Source organism: Chelonia mydas, chromosome 24 (genome assembly GCF_015237465.2).
Source record: "Chelonia mydas isolate rCheMyd1 chromosome 24, rCheMyd1.pri.v2, whole genome shotgun sequence".
Lineage (NCBI taxonomy): Eukaryota > Metazoa > Chordata > Testudines > Cheloniidae > Chelonia > Chelonia mydas.
The window spans coordinates 5,483,259-5,502,634 of NC_051264.2; the positions used below are offsets into that span (position 1 = coordinate 5,483,259).

Consider the following 19,376-nt stretch of genomic DNA (forward strand, 5'->3'; position numbering starts at 1 on the left):
GGAAACTGAGGCACACAGCCAGGAAATTCTGAGGCACGAGGAGACCTCAGGACTTCCCCATTCCCAGCCTCCTGCTCGCACTTCCAGGGAAGCTTTTTTTTTGACCCAGGCTTCACCCTGGGTATTTGGCAGCCTTTTAAAGGCACCCCCTTGCTGGTGAATCAAAGTCCCCCCCCCGCCCGCGGTGGCCGCCTCTACCTTCGGCGGAGCCCAGCGCCCAGCCCAGCCCCGTTGAGCGAAGGGGAAGGCGAGAGGCTGGCGCTGCAGGAGGAGAAGCGAGCCTGGCGATGGCCCCGAGGGCGAAGGGTTAACAGGGGGGGGAGGATCCGAGGCTCTGGGCGGGTCCCGGCTGTTGGATTCGGGGTGAGCGAGGAGGCGGGGGAGGAACCCGCAGCAAGGGGCGAAGAAGCGAGGCTGGAAGCAGGAGCTGCAGGAGGGGAAGGGGGTCGCCCACCCGCCCTGCCCCGGGGGTCCTGCCCGGGCATAGCGGAGCCGCAGCCCGCCCGGGGGAGCAGCCCGCCCCCTCTCCCCAGCCCGGCAGGTACGTTCCGATCGCCGCCTTTCACCCATCACCGGCAACAGGTGCCAGCCCGGCTGGGCCGACCCCGCCGGGGGCTGGGCCAGGGGCGAGCTCCGGAGAATGGGTCTCGCAGCGCTCGGCCCCTGCCGGGGCTCGGCCTGCCCGGTCTGGTGCCAATCCCGCGGCTTCCTGGGTAACCTTTGCCCCGTGCTTTAGTGTTAAAAAGTGCAAGGGAGAGGCGAGTTGGCAGCTGCCTGGGGAGAGGCGTGTGGAGGAGAAGTGGCTGGAACAGGGGAGGCTGGGAGCGGGGCTCCTGGGTCCTCTTTCTGTCTCTAGGAAGGGAGTGTGGTGTGCGGGGGGGCTGGGGGCTAGGGCTCCAGACCCCGACCAACGGGGCGCGTTCGCTAATGGCCAGAGCTGCCTGCCACTGAATTGCCTGCTGGCCTTGGGCAAGTTGCTCAGCAGCCCCGTGCCTCAGTTTCCCTGTCTGGGAAAGGGAACTGGTCATCAGTAAAAAGCAGCTTGAGCTCGCCCCCCAGATTAGGAGTGCCATGGGACAATCTTCCTTGCCGCGAAGGAGGGCTCTGTCTGGGAAAGAGCTGAGGAAGTGAAATGCCCCAAACTCCCTGAGCGGAGTGGTTTGAATTTTGCCCTGGGTAGGGTTGCTTGGTACGTCTTTGCGCCGTCTCAAGCCAGTTCTTTTCCAAGCTCTGGCTAAGGTCTAGCACAGCAGCCATTCAACAGCCAGACGCATCCCGGGGGATGGCCTTTTTGCCCTTTTCTATACACCATCCTTCCCCTGGGATCGTTCAGGCAGTGTAGTTAAAGGTAGCAGACACCAGAACAGCTATGCCCGCACGGTAAGGGTTTGAGCTTTACCCCAGTACCTGCGTTCACACTAGTGGATGGATATAATAATAGCAATGGGAAATCCCACCCCTACCAACAGAGCTATCCAGGACAAAATCTGTGTGTAGACCAGACCCTTCAGTCTGTCCCAGCTCTAAATTCTACCACCTTAAGCCCCGGCCTGCCCTCCAATTTTAGCTATGTGGGTTGGGAGTGTGATTTGATGATGATGATGATCAATGATTGTATTTTACCAATGATGCTAATAGACCCAGCGTAGACCCCGTTACAGCAGCATCCGGGTATCAATGCAGGTAGAGTTGATGCTGCAGGGGGGAACTATGCAGTGTAAGCTATTCGGGGACAAGCTCGCTTGTCCCCATGTAACTGTGTCCACATCAGAGAGTTTTGACGGTACCGGTGTAACTATACTGACAAAACCCTCTGGCACAGGGAAGGCCTCAGCAGACGTCAGGTTTTTCTCCCATGGAAGCAACAGCAGCAAATCCCATCTGGAGGGAAGGAGCACGTGGCTGTGTTTGGTTATATTGGAAGTTTGGGTCAGCTCGGAAAAGTGACACTGGAAACAGGGCAGATCTGCTCCTTGTGCGTATCGGACAGGCTGACTTTAGTGACAAATGACAATATAGTCCCATGCAGAGCCAGCCTGGCTCTGGGTGCGGGAACTAAAGGGAACTAAACTACTTCATGCATGATCAATCGAGCTGCTTACCCTGTTCCCCTGGAGTTGCACCTGGCTGGCCCTCATTGAAGGCTCGGGTGTTGCTGAGGGCAGACTTTGGATGCTGAGGTGCAAGGTGGAAAGAATGCAGGCTCTGACTTTCTGATCCCCAGCTGGGTGTGCACGGCTGGGTGTTTGGGGTGGGGGGAGAAAAGGAGAAGGGAGATCCCTTTGCTACAGAATCCCGGGAAGGTGATCAACATGGAGCCCACAACTTCATTTTTAAGAACTACCTCTCACGGGAAAACCTGGCTCTGAACTTGCCCTAAGGGAGGCTGCCCCATCCCTTTTGCAAGTGATTCTCCTCTGGAACCCATTTGCTTCTAATGGGTGCAAAGTGCTGGCTGAAAGGCCCCATACAAGTGCAAATCTGCTGCTGCTGGACCAAATTCATCCCTTCGTCACCTGGCTTCCCTGGAGTTCTGGCCAGGATGCACTTTGGCCGAGGATGTTTGAAGCACATCTCCCCCTGCCCCAGTAATGCAGAGTATTGATCTTGGCTCCTTTCCTGAGGATGGCTTGCAGTCACAGTGTGAATCTGGTCTGAAGCGTGTTGTTCGGTCCTGGGGGAGGGGGCTCAGCCAATTAGCATTCTATCACAGAGCACACGGCCCTCACCCCTTGCGTGGGTGGGGGCGAGATGACTGGCCTGCATGAGATGAGTGGGGCAGATCTCAGCACCCATTGTAAAAACAGCCCCGACAACCAGCTCAAGGTGCCGACCAAGAGGCCAGAGAGCCCAGAGCTAGACCTGGCTCGATGTTTCAGTCAAAACAGTTTTCCAGCAGAAAAATGCCATTTTGACAGTGCTGAATTACTTTGCGGAACTGGATCCAGTTCAATGAACTGGCATTTAGGAAACACGTTTGGAATTTCTTTTGGGATAATGCCGCAATATGTTTCAGATGAAAAGTTTCCCTTTTTTTTTTTTTCCCCTCCAAAACTTCTTTGCCTTTTGAAATTCACTTTATGCTGTACAATTATTTAAAACGGTCACATCAAAACATTTCATTTCAATTGACCTAGAAGGGGATTTCCCACCCCTGAAATTTAGTTTCAGAAAAGCTTCCGAATGTTTGGCTTTGGGGCCTGAGTCAGGTTGGAAAAAAATTTTAAACTTGAAATATTTCACTGGATGGGCCGGACCAGCTCTACCTCCAATGGGCTGTGGAGCCTGAATTCCCCTTTCATCCCCCAGGGGGTCCGTCTACCGTGGCAGCGAGGCACGTTAGCCCATAGGGTGAGCAGCTTGCCCTGTCATTGCCTGGGCCGGGACTATTCTGTGGATATAGGACTCAGTAGCCACCTGTCTTGGATGGTTTAGACAAAACAAATCCTGCATCTTGGCTGGGGGCTAGATTAGATGTCTCTTGCAGTCCCTTCTAACCCTATGATTCTGTGATCTTGTCCATTGCCTATTGGGGATCTTCATTGGGGGTGGATTGGACCTGAATGGACGTCCCACGTCTGCTGTTTATCAGTCCCACCCCAGCCCTCAATAAGCTCGGGGCCTGATCCAACATGTGCTGAAATCCAATGGAAAAACTCCGGCTGACTTCAGACTCGGGCTTTGGATCAGGGCCTTAAATAGGATTTTGATCCCCTCTCCCCCAGGAATTTTATTCTTTTCTTGCTCTCCTAAGCAGTGCCTGGGTTTGTACTTTGGGGACTTTCCCCCAATCCAGCGCTGAAAGGAACATAATTGCCAGACTGGATCAAACCCAAGGGGACCCCCACAGTAGTGGATGTGAGATAATCTGCCCCCCCAACATCAGGTCTTATCCTGATCCCAGACAGAGCCCGGCTTGACCCCGAAGGATTTAATATCCCTTCCACAATCTGTTTGTATTCGCTATCCCAGCTCAGGTAGCTTTGCTAGCTGTAGAAGTGTCCAAGCCCCTTTTGAATCTTGCCGACTTTTTTGGCCTCGGAGATATCCTGTGTCAATGAGGTCTACCGCCAAACTGCATACCGCACAGGGGAAAGTATTTCCATGTATCGGTTATGAACTTGCCACTGGGGAGGGATAGCTCAGTGGTTTGAACATTGGCCTGCTAAACCCAGGGTGGTGAGTTCAATACTTGAGGGGGCCATTGAGGGATCTGGGGCAAAAATTGGGGATTGGTCCTGCTTTGAGCAGGGGGTTGGACTAGATGACCTCCTGAGGTCCCTTCCAACCCTGTTAGTCTATGATTCTATAATTCCATCTATTTGTTCCTATGTCAGGAGACAGGGATCAGAGTAACAGTCGTGTTAGTCTGTATTCGCAAAAAGAAAAGGAGTACTTGTGGCTGGTCTCTAAGGTGCCACAAGTACTCCTTTTCTTTTTAGGAGACAGGGAGGAGCTGGATCCCATGGGGGGAGGGGATTCCAGTGGCACCTCCCATGTGAGGCCGGCCAATTTAGCAAGGCCTTACCTGTCATCTACCCCTATTATGTTGTAAGGATAACAAAGCTGCTCATCAGTTGAGCCGGGAGCTACAGCTCCAGTAACATGATCCATGAGCTGCTTTGTCACTCTTAGGCAGGTGGCTGTTGGAATTCTTTGCAAAACATAAACACAGGTTTTAAGAGGGCTGGGTGTTGATTTTAGCCCCATTTGTAAGTTACAACTGAGTCCACCACAATTGATTCCTTTCCGGGGGCCCCCGGGACTCAAATCCTTGCTGTGATTTGAGCTGTTCCGGGATGAATCTAGCAGGCAGCCCGATGCCTGGCAGAAAGAATGACCTGTAATAACCGGGGCTGATCCTGGAAGGAATGTGCAGGGATGTCTCCTGCTTTAGCACGAAGGCATGTCTTCCTGAGCCCAGCATATAAACTCAGCCTGGAGCAACAAAGTTTTACAATGGCTGGCATTTAAAATGGAAGAGATGCTTTTAATATATTCATGCACACTGGGATGTGTTTGGATAGGAGTATGTTTGAGGCTGGGGGTGTGTCCAGGCATATAAGTGACCTACACTATCAAACAGTGTGTTAAGAGACTTTGCTCTGCTCCACAGGAAAGGGTAAGAGCATACTACAGCTACCAGTGAGGGAGCTGCTCTCGCAGCTCAGGAGGTAGAGTCTTGTGCTTGTAGGTCTGGATTTCAAACCGCACCACTGAGCCCAACGGGGCTGGTGTGTCTGTGTGTGTTTGAATCTTTTGTGTACACAGGTGTGTTTATGTAGGGTCAGTGTTTGCACCTGTCGAAGGTATTTTGGTGGATGGAGGGAATGTTGCCTACGCTAGAAAAGGCGCCAGGCAGCAAGCTGAGAGTGTTGGACAGCTGGCTTTGAATGACGGGCAGGCTGGTGCAGTGGTTAGGGCTTGGAAGACAGGGGGACAAGTCCCAGCTTTGCTGTAGCCTCCCTGGGTGACCTTGGGCCAGTGCCCTGGGCCTCCGTTCCCCATCTGTACAGTGGAGCTAACAGCAGCTGCCCTGTGTCGTGTGCTAAAGATCACGAGGTTCTGGGGCTGAGCACTGTGGTTGTTGAATGTGTCTAGCCTGGATGTGGGATGGGTCCTGTTTTCTCTCTCTGGGATCTGGCCAGAGCTGGCCTGTTTTCATGCTGTTCCCTGCACGCTGGCACGCCTTCCACCTGCGCACGTTTCGCTCCTCAGCAGCCAGGCTCTTCACGCCCCAATGCAGGGAGGGGAAGAAGCTGGCAGGGGGGCAGATTGTCTTGCAGAACCTTTCCCTGGGTAAAATAATAATACCCAGCTCCTAGCTGGTGCTTTCCATCAGTAGATCTCAGCACTTTCCTAAGTGGGTCAGTAGGGTTAACCCCATTTTACAGATGGGGAAACTGAGGCAGAGAGAGGGGCAGTGACTTGCCCAAGATCACGCAGTAGGTCAGGGGCAGAGCTGGGAATAGAACCCAGATCTGCTGAGTCCTGGTCCAGTGCTCTAGCCACTTGGACATGCTACCTCTTAAATTCACAGACTGACTCATCGGACAGGCAGTGGGTTCTGTATGGGGATTGCTGGCTTTGTGAGGAGTAACTTGGGGTGCAGGAATAGATCCACCTTAGTGATATATTTTCTGGGGTAGGAGCATTCCCAGGAATGGCTTTGTTAGTGAGGACCCCATACAAGCTACCGTGTGGTGCCCACCAAAATAATGCCCCAGTGCTGGAACAGGGGAATTGGATGCATATCTCACTAAGGTTCTAATCTGGCCTCTATCACCGTAATGCCTGAGCACCTCACCTCTATTTATCGTCACCACCCCCCTCTGTGAGGCAGGACTACTAGCCCCATTATACAGATGGGCAAACAGAGGCCCAGAGCAGCTAAGTTTTTGACTTACTAGGGTCACACAGGGAGTCTCTTGCAGAGCAAGGAATTGAACCCAGGATTTCCAAGTCCCAGGCTAGCCCTTCCCCTCCATCACCTACCCTGCAATGGAGCCCCCTAAAATCACTATGTCTGACCCAGCCAATCCCACTGCTGCTGGAGTGGAGACCCAGCAGGGTATGTGTTTTAGGGGGCCATGGAGCTTTGAAGTGCCGTAGGCTCATGTAACCCCCGGGTGAGTGTGTGTGTGAGGCCCCCCGTTTGTGCCAATCCACAGTGGTTGTGAGTCTGCGGATTTCCCTACGCTCCCCTTCAGTGGTCACAGTGTTGCCAATTTAGTTGTTTTCCGACTCCCCCTATAAACTCAACACCCCTTCTAATTTCAATTCCTGGGGAAAACGCTAAGCAGCCACTTGTCGACTGTGTAGGGCTGACACCAAGGTCTATTCAGCAGTGCGTTTAGCAATTACCAGATTCCCTTCTAGCCAGATCCGAGGCTTCCACTATAGCCCCATGGGTTTGGCTGGGTCCCTCGACTATTCATGACTCAAGGCTCCAAGATCAGCAAACAGACTCTTCCACAAACAACCCACACCTTAATGCCGTGTTTCCTGGGCAGGCCACCCTTGCACCCTGCAGATCCAGTGCCCAGAAATGCGCAGCAGAGATGATGCAAACAGAGAATAAAGGGGGAGGGATTTTTTTTTTTTGTGGGGAGGGGCACCAGGAGGAATGGAAGAGGAAGAAGGGATGTCAACAAGGCAGAGGGGGAGCGGTTAGCATCATGATCAGAGCCAGCAGGAAGAGATTTAAGTGCCAGCTGGTGCCACCTGCTGTTGTCTGCACACCTTGGATTCCATTTGTTGTGCCATTGTTTTGATGTGGCTTCTGGGTACGTGACGCACGGCCGTGAATAGGACAGAATACCACACAGGCTGGTGCACCAAGCAATCGCCCACGCTCCAGCTTTGGGTGAGATCCTGGGCAGCACGCTCAGGCTTCTTTAAGCCCCACCTGCATGGGCAGAAGGGAGTGTTGTTTAATGTCTCCTCCTGATCTATTATCATCTGTTTTGCGGTAGCAGCCGGGAGCCCCAATCATAGCCCAGCACCCCAGGGTGCTAGGTGCTGTACAAACACAGAACAAAACCACAATTCTTGCCCCAACAAGCTTATGGTCCAACCTAACAGGACATGGCATCTATATAGGGCATAGGTTCTCAGCCTGGGGTTGGCAGAGAGGAGTCGGAGTCCTGACTGGCTGCTCATATTACTGAATGGAAGGCTAGATCCTGGCAGGGTAAGGGAGAGTTATGAGAAAGGTTGAGAGCTGCTAGTCTGGTGCTGTGTGGACACTGATGCCTCTTTTCAGCTCCCTGAGAGGTGGGTCTGGGTTGTTCCCTCCATTTTACAGAAGGGTAAACTGAGGCACAGAGGGGGGAAGTGACTTGCCTGAGGTCACACCCTGAGTCAGTGGCAGAATCCACAGTGGGGCTGCCTAGCCTGGTGCTCTGAGCACTGGCCAGCACCCAAATCCCATGGACATCAGCGAGCATTGGAGGGCAGCCTGCCTTTCAAACAGTGGGCACTCCTGGGCCTGGGTCTGATTGAAACTGGTTTGCTTCCCACTTGCCGGAAAGGGCATTGGTGCTGCAGTGTGACACGGGAACAGACCTGCAAGTATTTGTGGGCCTCAGTCTCCCCATCTGTGAAACAGGGAGAGCAGCACTTCCCTACTGGGCAGCCTGTGGAGAGGGTACGCACAGGCTCGTGGGGTGCTCAGATACGAAGGTGATGGGCCCCATGGCTAGATGCGTTATTAATCGGTCGCTGCATAGGCTACCGGATGAGGGATCTTGTTCTCTGCAACCGCACATGGCGTTAAGAGTAATGTATTCCTGTGACTCCAGCAAGGGGTTCTGGTGACCTGTGTTCGCCAATAGCCTGACAGAGGCGTGTTGCTGCGGGCACGTTATTTAACAGGAGAGCATTCAATGTAGATCTACCTGCATCCCTTGCCCTCCTGCACATCAGTCCTGCATGGTCTGGGGACATTCCCGAGCAGGATTTATGAAGAGCTGAAGTAAAGGCAACCTGATCCCTTCAAGGCAATCCATGCCACCAGCGAGCCCAGTGCATTATGGGCTGTGCACAGGGGTAACTCAAATCGGGCTTAGCCAGTTGCCCACCAGTGTGAAGTGCTTTGCTCCAGTTCAATTACTTTGCTTTAAGAACGGATTTCAGCTGAACCAGTGCAACTTCTGTGTGGAGACAAAAACCTCCCTATCGAGCCTCCAGGCCTGACTTTCCACTCCCTCTGCCTTGTGCAGCCGCTCCGGTCCATGCTGAGTGTAAAATGCAGCTGGATCCGGGCGTTTCCCACCCACTTTGTGCAGGGGTAAACAGTGGTTCTAACCCTTGCAATTGTATCCCAACTCTTGGGATATTTAGTATTTTTTTTCCTTCAAGCCCCAACTCCTGGAGTCACGTGATTTAGGGAGAGTCGCAGGGATTTGTTTAAAGTAAGTTTCTAGCTCTTGTGATTGTCGAGGGAAGCTGGACAACATGATCCCAGCATGACCTGAAAGGCTCAGAGACCAGGAGGCAAAGGAAAAGAAGCAAAATTGTTGTTTTTTTTTTTTTTAAATCTCATGATTTATCAGCTGATCCCAGGATTGCATGGGGTTGATGCTGTTATGTAAATGACTCCAAACGGTGCAGGGCAGTGGTGAAATCAGGACCTAGGGGTACGTCCTGGCTGATGTCATGGGGAATTTTGCCATTGACTTTAACGGGGTCAGAATTTCAGCACTAGCTCATTGATTTAAAGAGTTCCCAGCACCTGCATCTCTTCAGACACGGTGCTTCCCATGTTCACATTCTTGACATTCCAAACGGTGCCCAGGAAGTAGGCTTGGAGGGGTTAGGTTTGTACTGGTAAATGTCAATAGAGGTTGATTTCTCGGAACACACACAAAGAGAGGACAAACTATTTCCATCAATAACAATTGAAATGGACAGCGAGGCGAAGCAGGAGAAATGCTGCTTGAGAGAGTTTAACTTAACGATAATACTTAGTCCTGCCACGAGGGCAGGGGACTGGACTAGATGACTTTGCGAAGTCCCTTCCAGTCCTATGATATTTACTATGTGTATTTTCAAATGTGATGTTGCCAATTTTTGACTTACTGGTTATAAAGCTTTCGCTTTTTATGTCTCGGCATCTGCTGTCCTCCAGTAATTGTCTGACACCTGCTCCCATAATTTCCAGCATCTGTGAACATTTAAATAGATCAAAATACGGGGAAAAATGCTTAAAACCCATAATTTTGCACAACTCTGAAAATTTAAATTGATAAAAATACACGTTGATATTATCCGTTGACATAACCGTTGAATTCTGCCAAGTCTACTAATACAATTTTTATTCGTTTTTTTAATTCCTGGTTACGTTCTCATTAAAAAACCAAGGTCTCCAGAGAACAGTAAGAATGTCCAGGAACCTCCCACATGTTACAAGGCTGTAACTCCATCAAGAGTGACTGGAGAGCTCGTAAACTGTCGATGCTGGAATGGCTCCCTCCCATTCAGTTTGGGAGGCTTCGCTGAACACCAGCGAGGGATGTGATCAGACAGTTAAAGCCCCTGATGTGGAATCAGGGTTCCTGTGTTTTGTGCCTGGCTCTGGAAGGGGCGTATGGCTCCTAGGGCATGGGTTCTCAGACTTTCCTGTTGGTGACCCCTTTCACACAGCAAGCCTCTGAGTGTGACCCCCCCTCCTTTATACATTAAAAACATTTTTAAAAATATATTTAACAACATTATAACTGCTGGAGGCTAAGCAGGGTTTGGGGGTGGATGCTGACAGCTCGCAACCTCCCATGTAATAACCTCATGACCCCCTGAGGAGTCCTGACCCCCAGTCTGAGAACCCCTGCCCTAGGGGCTAGAGTAGGAGACTGGGAGCCCGAACTCCTGGGTTCTAATCTTGGCCCTGGAAGGGAAGTGTTTCCTACTGGATAGAGCGAGTTTTGGAAAGGTCCAATTGAAACGGTTCGTTTTGATGTTTCTGAAATATTTCAATTTTCTTTTTCTGGCTGGAGTCACAAAATTGGGGGAGGGGGCGTTGCCTCCCTTCTTGTAGCTTTAGGTCAGTGGTTAGGGCTCTCCCTTGGGAAGTGAGCGCTGGGTGACGGAGGGTGCTGGTGCATAGAGGATATGAGTTTGTTACAGCCCCCGCTTGGGTGGTTTGGTTGTCTACCTCCTGCTCTAGCAGCCCCTGCTTTCAGCTCCAGAGGGCCCCAGTTCAACCTGTGGTGGGTATCATGCACTCGCAAATGCTTCACCTCTGAGGTTGTCCAGGTCATGGCATTTGCCTCCAGGTTCTCTTCCCTGCTCCTGCCGACGGGAGCCTGGCCCGGTCATGGAAGAGGACTGCCAGGAGTGGAACATGAGAATCCCCTGACTGGATTAGATCTGCAGGGTCCCATCCAGCCCCACATCTCATCTGTGACGGTGGCCAGCACCAGCTGCTTCAGAGGAAGGTGCCGGATCCCTGTCGTAGCAGATGAGAACGTGGGTCAGGCCCAGAAGCGTCAGGTTTAAGAGCCGTTGTGTGTTCCCACTCTGGTCCCTAGCCCTGTCCCAGCCCTCTCCTCGCTCCTCCCAAATCCCTCTTCTCCACCCCTCCCCCACCCCGGCCTTTCTTTCTTTTTCTTTTTTTTGCCTGTTCCTCCCCCTCTCAGCAGCTTGGGTCTCAAGCCTGTTTACATTCCCCAGCAGCGCACAGCCTGGTGCGTGCATGACGCTCTCCCTTCTCCGAGCGTGAGGGTGAGTCCTGTTCTGGATTAAAGCTAGAAAGATGGGTTGGGCTGATGGGCTGTTTTCATTCACTGTCTAATTCTTCTACTAAAGGTACAGGCAGGATGCACACAAGGCCAGGCAGGGCTGCGTCATTGTCAATTACTTGTTTGATCCCTTTGAGAAGGAGGCTGCATGTGGGCTAGGGGTTAGGGTCCTGGGTGGGGAGTCAGGATTTGTGGGTTCTATTCCTGGCTCCAGGAAGAGTGTGGGACCTGCTGGTGAGAGCAGGGGACTTGACGTCAGGACTCCTGGATTCCCAGCTCTGCCACTTACTTCCTTCGGTGACCTTTGGCAAGTCACTTCATCTCCCTTTGCCTGAGTCTCCCCATACGTAAAAAAAAAAAACGCCCCCAAACCCCACACTCTACCAAAACAATACTCAATTCTCCCCCTGGGGAGTGGGTGAGAGAGAGAACAAACCACAGAGGCCAGATGTTACGTTGCTTAATTCACACCTGCTTAATGCACACTTGCTACTGTGAGGAAGAAGGTACTTGGATTGCAGTCTCTCTGGGGCAGGGGCTGTCATTTTGTTCTGTGTTTGTACAGCACCTGGCACCATGGAGTCCTGGGGCACGACCGGGGCTCCTAGATGCTCCGATAATTGAGATAATAATTCATAAGAGAAGATATGAGACCATCTGTAGAGTCTAGCAGAACAGAGATGTTGCTCCCCCAAGGGAGTTTTGAGTGGGGGCCAATCAGTGCTCTCAGCTCCTCAGATGGAAGGGGCAGGATGATTTCTATTCTCTCTCTCCCCATCTGAGCCACCCATCCTGCCTGGGTCGTCAGCAGGGGACTGACTTCCACTGCTTGAGCTAAAAGAGTCGCTCCTCTCCCTGGCAGCAGTGGTAAGCCTTTGTCCTCTAGCAGATCCGCAACTGGCTGGAGTGGGGACACAGCACGCAGGTAGCCTGTGGATCATGATAGCACTGCAGGAGGAATTGTGGCCCCAGAAGGAGAATCCTACCGGGGGGGGGGGCACGGTTTGCTTTGCTTTTCAATCACTTCCCTGATTCTGGAGCTGTGGCTCTGAGATGGGCGCTGGCCTCTTGGAGTGGTTGTCTGGGGAAAGGCTGGCCCTGGGCTGGGCTGTCCTCACCCCCCCGCCCCTCCCCGCACACCCCAGGGGGAATCCTGTGTTGTGTACACTCCCCCAGGTTTCCATGGGAGCGCTTCTCACCCTGGACCTTATCAACTGACTGCCTTCTAGGTCAGCTTCTTCGCTAGATATTTGTACCCACCCCGTTAGCTCCTTGCTGGCTCGGTTCGGCCTTGTGAGCCGTTAAATAGGTGCTGGGTCCACCCAAACTGCCCCTTCCCCAGGGCTCCTAGAGCATCCTTCTCCAAGCCAGATCCTTCCTCTCCCTCCACACGAGTCCCCATTAGTCTCCCACTCCCAGCTGCCAGCCCAATGCTCTTGATTCTTCCCTACCCCCCAGATGTGCCCAACGTTACATACTGAATTGGTATCAGAGCTGGGAATAGAAACCAGACTCGTTCCCTGTCCCTGCTCTAACCATGAGACAACTCCCCCTTCCCAGAGCTGTGGATAGAACCCAGGCTCCTCCCAGTCCCATCCTCTATCACACTAGTGAAAAGAGAGCTAAATGTACCCGGAGTCCTGACTCCCAGCCCCCGTGTTCTAATCCCTAGAGAGGCCACGCTCCCCTTCCAGAGTTGGGGTGGAACCCAGGAGTCCTGGCTCCCAGCTTTAACCACTAGACACCACTCCCCTCCCAGAGCTGGGAAATGGATCCCAGGCTCCCTGTCCCCTCTTCTAACCACTAGCTCATGTTCCTCTCCCATTTTGTGCTCCATCACTATATATGGAAAATTGGTAACCGGCCCTAGGACAATTCAGCAAAGATCTGACAGCAGATAATGGGCTGAAGGGGAGGAAAGTTTTTGTCGGCTGGCTGTGCGTGGGCACTCGAAAACAGGAAAGCGGCTGAGCTCATCCCGTTCGCCCCGGGGCGGTAGCTAGGAAGTGTGTATGTCTGGTGGGGGGGAAGAGGACGCTGCAGGCTGGCCACAAGTGCGGGGGGCCTCAGTGCAGACCGAGACCGGAGCAGATCTCTGCAGGAGCAGGTGAAGAGGGTGAGACTGTGGCAGCTAGAACAGAGGGGTGGGGCTGATCACACATGGAGGAAAACGCACAGTTTGGTTGGTGACTGAGCAGGGCTAATAGGCATGGTGCTGAAGATGGCTGTAGCGTGGGCAGCATGATCTAGTGGAGAGGGCGCTGGGCTGAGCCTTGGGACTTCTGGGTGCTATTCCTGGCTCTGCCACTGACCTGCTGTGTGACCTGTGCCAAGTCACTTCCCCTCTCCGTGCCTCAGTTTCCCTCCTGCCCTTTGTCTGTTTTAGACTGTGAGCTGTTCTGGGCAGGGCACATCTCTCACTGTATGTCTGGTACGGCATGTAGAACGTTGAGGCCTCTAGGTGCTACTGTAATAATATATTGTAGCCAGGGGTCTGTCCATACTAGGGCTCCCAACGTAATGTTTGTACATTAACGCAATGTAATTAACCTCCCACCTTCCCTGGGCCATCAGCAGGGTGTGAACCAAGGATCTGCCGCACAATTGTCTGCTACTTGAGCTAAAGGAGTAACTCCGTTAGTTGGCAGCAGCAGTAGGCTGTTATCTTCTATGTGCAGATAGGGCCATGACTAGGGCTCTACCAAATTCATGGTCACGAAAAGCGCATCTCTGACGGTGAAATCCAGTCTCCTGCTGTGAAATCTGGTCTTTTGTGTGCTTTTACCCTAGACTATACAGATTTCATGCAGGAGACCAGCGTTTCTCAAATTGGGGGTGCTGACCCAAAAGGGAGTTGCAGGGGGCAGGTCACAGGGTTATTTTAGCGGGGGTTGCAGTATTGCCACCCTTCCTTCTGTGCTGACTTCAGAGCTGGGGCGGCCAGAAAGCGGGAAGTATTCCCCACCCCATAAGGCTGCCTTTCTTATCACTTGTTAGGTGTCTTGAGATCCTAATCTGGAAGACACAGTAAAGAGAAAGGCAAAGTATTTATTATAAATAATAGAGACACTCAGAGAGGATGGGTGGCCTTTTGGCGAAAGGCAGTAGCTTGGGATTCAGGAGATCTAGGTTCAGTTCTTAGCTGTGCCACAGACTCCCTGTGTGACCATGGGCAAGTCGTTTAGGGTACGTCTAGACCTCATTCAGTGGCTATGATTGACATACCCCAGCTAGCTCTGGTCCTGGAACAGTGAAGCTGCAGCAGCCAGGAACTGCAGTCTAGAGACATACTGTATCTTTAATCTCCCTTGGCCTCCATTCCCCATCTGTAAAATGGGATTATTTATTTATCTTAATGTAATGTTCCTTCCTTTGTCTCATCTAAATAAGCTCTTCAGGGCAGGGACTGTCTCCTACAGTGTCAGTGCAGCGCCTAGCACCGTCGAGCCCCAATCTCCGCTGCGGTCTCCATGCTGTACGATCGCAGGAATAATAACAACAGGGCAGAGAGCAGACGTGGCCTTTCAGATCTCGTGGGGCTGGTCGGAAACTTCTCTCTCACAAATGGAACTGGAAGCTCGTGAGAGGGGATAAACGTGGCCTTTCTTTTTTAATAGCATCACCTTTGTGAGTGCACCTGAAAAGTGTGGGCTATCAAACCAGCAGCCAGTTAAGCCCAAGAGCTCCAGCCCCAGCAGATGGAGTATGTCTCATGGACTCCTCAAAGTACCATGTGAGCTTTTCAGATAACACCAGGGGCTGGGCGTCTTTTTTTCTCTTTTTTCTTTCTTCATTCTGACTCAAGGCCATTGCACTGAAAGCAGGTCACTGTCTGTGGAGGGCTTTTTGTTTTTAGCACCATGACCCCACATTGACCTGTGAGTCAACAGTCTCTGGGTAGGAGCACTTAAGTGGAAATCAAAGGAAAGGAATGTTTGAGCAGCTCTTTATGATGGTCCCTCTGCAACTTACAAATTTCAGGCAGTGGCCAGGAATCATTAAAGCCACCTCTTGGGCTAAGTCTTCCCAGGTGTGTAGATCATCGAGACCTGCAGAAATGACAGCAGTCGTAGTCTAATCCAATTTCTGTACTTGGCTAATAAGGCATCCAATTATTATTATTATTATTTTATTATTGTATAAGGTATTACCATAGCATCTAGGAGCCTTCACCATGGACCAGGACCCCATGGTGCCAGGCGCTGTACAAACACAGAACAAAAATATAGTCCCTGCCCTACTGTAAGCATTTTAAGGGCCAGATCTCAGCTGGTATGTCAGCACAGCTCCACTAACTTCAACAGGGCTCTGCTGATTTCCAGCAGCTGAAGACTGGGAAAGTAAACTGGACTAAAACTGGGAGGCCGGATAGCCCTCTGCCTTGGGTAACTTAGACACAACAAATCCTGCATCTTGGCAGGGGATTAGACTAGATGACCCTCGTGGACCCTTCTAACCCTATGATTCTATGACTTTTGGGGCCCATTCTTCAAGTTCTGTGGTTGCTCTTTGCATTTCTCTCCTGGAAGTCAATTAAGCGAATCTCTCTTCTGTTTATGGTCAGTTTCACTTTCAGTGCTGTCTGTGCAGGAGTGTTTGGGTTGCAGACAATGGTGGGGGAACCATCAAACGGCTTCTGGGGTGGATACAATCTAATCGGTTTGAGGTTTTGTGAAATGCTTTTGGGTTGTTGGAATTTGGAACCAAGCTTAAGTGGATGGTGCTCCTGGACTGGTGGATTTCCTCTAGAAACGATGTGAATTTCATTACCGCAAAGACCTTTTGTTGGCTATATCCAGTTTACTCTCTCACTTTGCACGATTGTAAAATGAGGAAACTGAGGCCCCGAGAAGTGATGACTCACCTGAGGTCACGCAGCGAGTCTGTGGCAGAGCAGTGAATTGAACTTGGGTGTCTCAAATCTCAGGCTAGCGCCCTAACCACTGCAACCTCCTTCCTCTGGGAGGTATTAGCCCCTATTTTACAGCAGGGGAAACTGAGGCACGATGATTTGATCCAGGCCACACAGTGAGTTGGTGTCAAAAACCAGGATGAAAATGCAGGCGTGGCCAGCTTTAACCACTGAACCACACTGCTCTTCAATGTAACTTCAGCCCTAATGATTGATTGCTAAATAGCAGCTCTAGGTTGCTTTCCAAATGCTGAATTCTCCTCTTTGCCGTTAGGTATCAACTATGCTCCCTGCCCAGTGTGATTCCCCTCCTACGTTTTCTGTCGGTGTCGGAAATGCCAGGCGAGCTGTAACAGGTAACATTTAACCTGCGATCCAGGCACCATGCGTGGTGTGTGTGTCTAGGGGCAGAGAGGGGGTGGGTCCGGCCCTTCTTTTCCTTCAGAATTCTTTGCCGTTTAATGAGTAACTCAGGTGGCGAGATGAGAGGGGGGCCCTTGGCTTGGGGAGATTTTTTTCTGCTTTCCTCTCAGCGCGCTGGAATATCCAGGGCCGATAACTCCACCCGCTCTTGGGCCCGTCTTGTGCCATCCTCCCAGCTCCTTGGCAAAAGGCACCCCCGTTTCCAGTGTCCCAAGCCACGCTAGGGCTGGAAGGGGTGCGTGCTCCCCATCTAGGGGCGTGCGCTCTCATGTGTGCTCCCCTGCGCTGTAGCGAATGGGCCTGAAAGAGGGATCTTTAGGAGGAGCGATCGATAGGTGACCTACCCGCCTCTTACAGCCCTGGCTGCTGCTCAGGTTGGCTGTGGGGGCAGCTGCCTGTTTAGCCATGCTGCTGCCCGTATCCGCCTGGAGCGCCCCCATCTGCCTAAGAGGGGGTGAGCTGTCCAGAGGAAGCCAGAGTAATTCAGCCCCTTGAGCTGGTCCGTGCCTTGAAGGGCCTGATGCAAAGTTGAAGCCAATGGAAAGTCTCCCAGTGACTTCAGGGGGCTTCGGCTCAGGCCGTCCATTCAAACTCCCCGGCTGGAGGAGGCATTGCAATGAGCGGCTAAGGGGGGTGAGTTGCCACTGCATTCATGCCTGGAATGGGACCTGCTTAGCTCTGTGTGTCCTAAGCCCTATACTGCTGACCCACCAGTTCTCCTTTAGCTCAGGCAGCAGCAGGCCCGGCGCTGTCAGCTCAAGAGGAGCTGAGTTCTGTCCCTGCCATGTCCGTGAAGTGCCGAGTGGCGAAGTCTCGGGCAGGAAATACCCAGTGTGGCTATAGACCCATTAAAGCATCCGTTGTCTCTTGGGAAGGAGAGAGATGGGATGGAGAGATTGCACGAGGCAGAGGCAGGGAGGAGTGTGTGTCAACTGGGTAGTATCCCAGAGGAATTCCCAGCTCTGCTGTGAGCCTTTTGGAGAGGGGGGCTGGGCTAGTGGTTCAAATTCTGCTTTGCTGCAGCTCCCCATGTGACCGTGAGTAGCTCACTTAGCCTCATGGAGCCTCAGTTTCCCCAGCTGTGCAATGGGGATAACAACAATGCCATGCGTCCCAGGAGGGTTGTGAGGATAAACACGTAACAGATGGTGAGGTGCTCGGCTATTGCAGAGATGGGGGGCGAGTACGACGGACAGGAGCTTGGCTAATTGCTTTGCCATTTGGGGATGGGCGGAGTCCTGCTTTCCCTGAGCGCCTGGCAAGGAGTTGCTGGGAATCAAGGTCTCTTCACCCCACAGTGCCCAGCTGCTGTGTTTTGGGAGACCCAGTCAAGAGCCACTGGGGGCACGGATGCTGGAGCCCCAGATTCTTGGCCGATTCGTCTCCTGCCGGCATTCCCCCCTGAGCTGTAGGTCAGCCCCTTGGGGGAGGCTCTGGTGCGGTTTACGACATGCTTGCTGAATGGGTCTGTTGAAGGGAGCATGAGGAAATGGCCAACAAGGGCAGTTCCTCTTTACGGCTGTAATAAGCTTTAATGTCCACTTGAAAGGTGGCTGCTTCCATGAAAGAGCTCATAAAAAAAGTGCGGGGGGAGGGTTGGTTTGGTCAGGGGGCACAGGATCAGCTGTAGCAACCAGCTTACAGGAGCCTCCGTTTTCCATCAGCACCCCCAATTACGGCAGGATAAGGCTTGACAGCTGGGTTGTAACTGGCTCCAATCCTGCGTAGAGCCGCAGCGCCGTACTGGCTGACTCTCACCCGTGAGTTAGCCCATGTGGCTCCTATCAGGTCGAACAGGCAGATGGAACTAGGGGTGGGAGAGAGGGGAAGCAACACACACCAGAAAAGGGGGGATTTCCCGGATCCAGGGTGTCTGGCATTGCTGGCGGGGAGGGAATGGAGCAGGCTGGGAACTTCCCCCCCACACTTTGTCCTCAGCTACATGGGCAGTAGCCAGACACACAAGAGGCTGCCCGCTGTGGATGTACCCCCACCCTGATCTGACGGGACCAGCGAGCCTGGTTCTGTCCCAGCATGTTCCGGTTTTTCCCGTGCTCTGGCCTGGAAATATGGAGCCTTAAAACGGGCAACTGAGCTGTCCTTCTTTCATGCTCAGTAGCTCCCCGTGCTCCTCCTCCTCCTCCCCCTACACCCAAGTCAAGTGGGCACAGCAGTGTCCATCAGCCGTGCCACCAAAACCACTGAGCCCCGGATGGCGGCTCTGGCATCAGCACCACCCGGGCTGGCAGGGGTGGGACTAGGCCAGCTCTGGCACAAGTCTAGTGGGGAGGGGATGACGGGCCCCTGCTGGGTGAGGAGTGCCCCAGGGTCCTGGCCATTGATAATCTGGTCACCGTAATCCCCAGGATCTGCCCTGAGTAGGGGCAGGAGGGCAGCTTGGTCTCTGGGGGCCTGTCCAGTCCCCTGGCAGCGAGGGGGCTGGTTGGTGATGGTGATGGCTTTGGGGTTGCGGATGTTGGCAGAGCTGAGAACCCACCAACTTGTTTCCTGTAGGAGCTGGAGACTGCTGGGTAATGACAAGCGTAGGGGCAGGGAGCAGGCACCGGTCCCAGGGTGAAGCTGGAGTCAGGGTTGAGGGGTCAAGGGGTGAGCTGGAGTCATAGCCAGGGGGTCAGGAACCAGACGGAAGTGGGGAGGCTGGGGCTGGAGCAGGAACTGTGTGGATGGGGGGGGGTCTCTGGGACCGGCTGAGCTCGCTGGGTTGCCTAGTGGTCAGGCTGGAGCTGACAGGCCCCATTGGGGGCCCATCCAATGGGAGTGACCCCAAGTCACCCTTAGGA

General features: G+C 52.9%; 1 protein-coding gene across 2 annotated transcripts in view; it reads left to right on the plus strand.

The window, feature by feature from the left end:
- Window positions 1-374: 374 nt before the first annotated feature.
- The window catches only part of ARHGEF2 (Rho/Rac guanine nucleotide exchange factor 2), a 132,048-nt gene continuing 113,046 nt past the window's right edge, over window positions 375-19,376 (plus strand). The window contains exon 1 of one of the 2 annotated variants that reach the window (XM_037882859.2): window positions 375-541. The gene's annotated coding sequence lies outside the window, so the exon portion shown is untranslated. The remainder of the gene's footprint in view (window positions 542-19,376) is intronic. The other variant, XM_043535534.1, reaches the window with a different exon arrangement.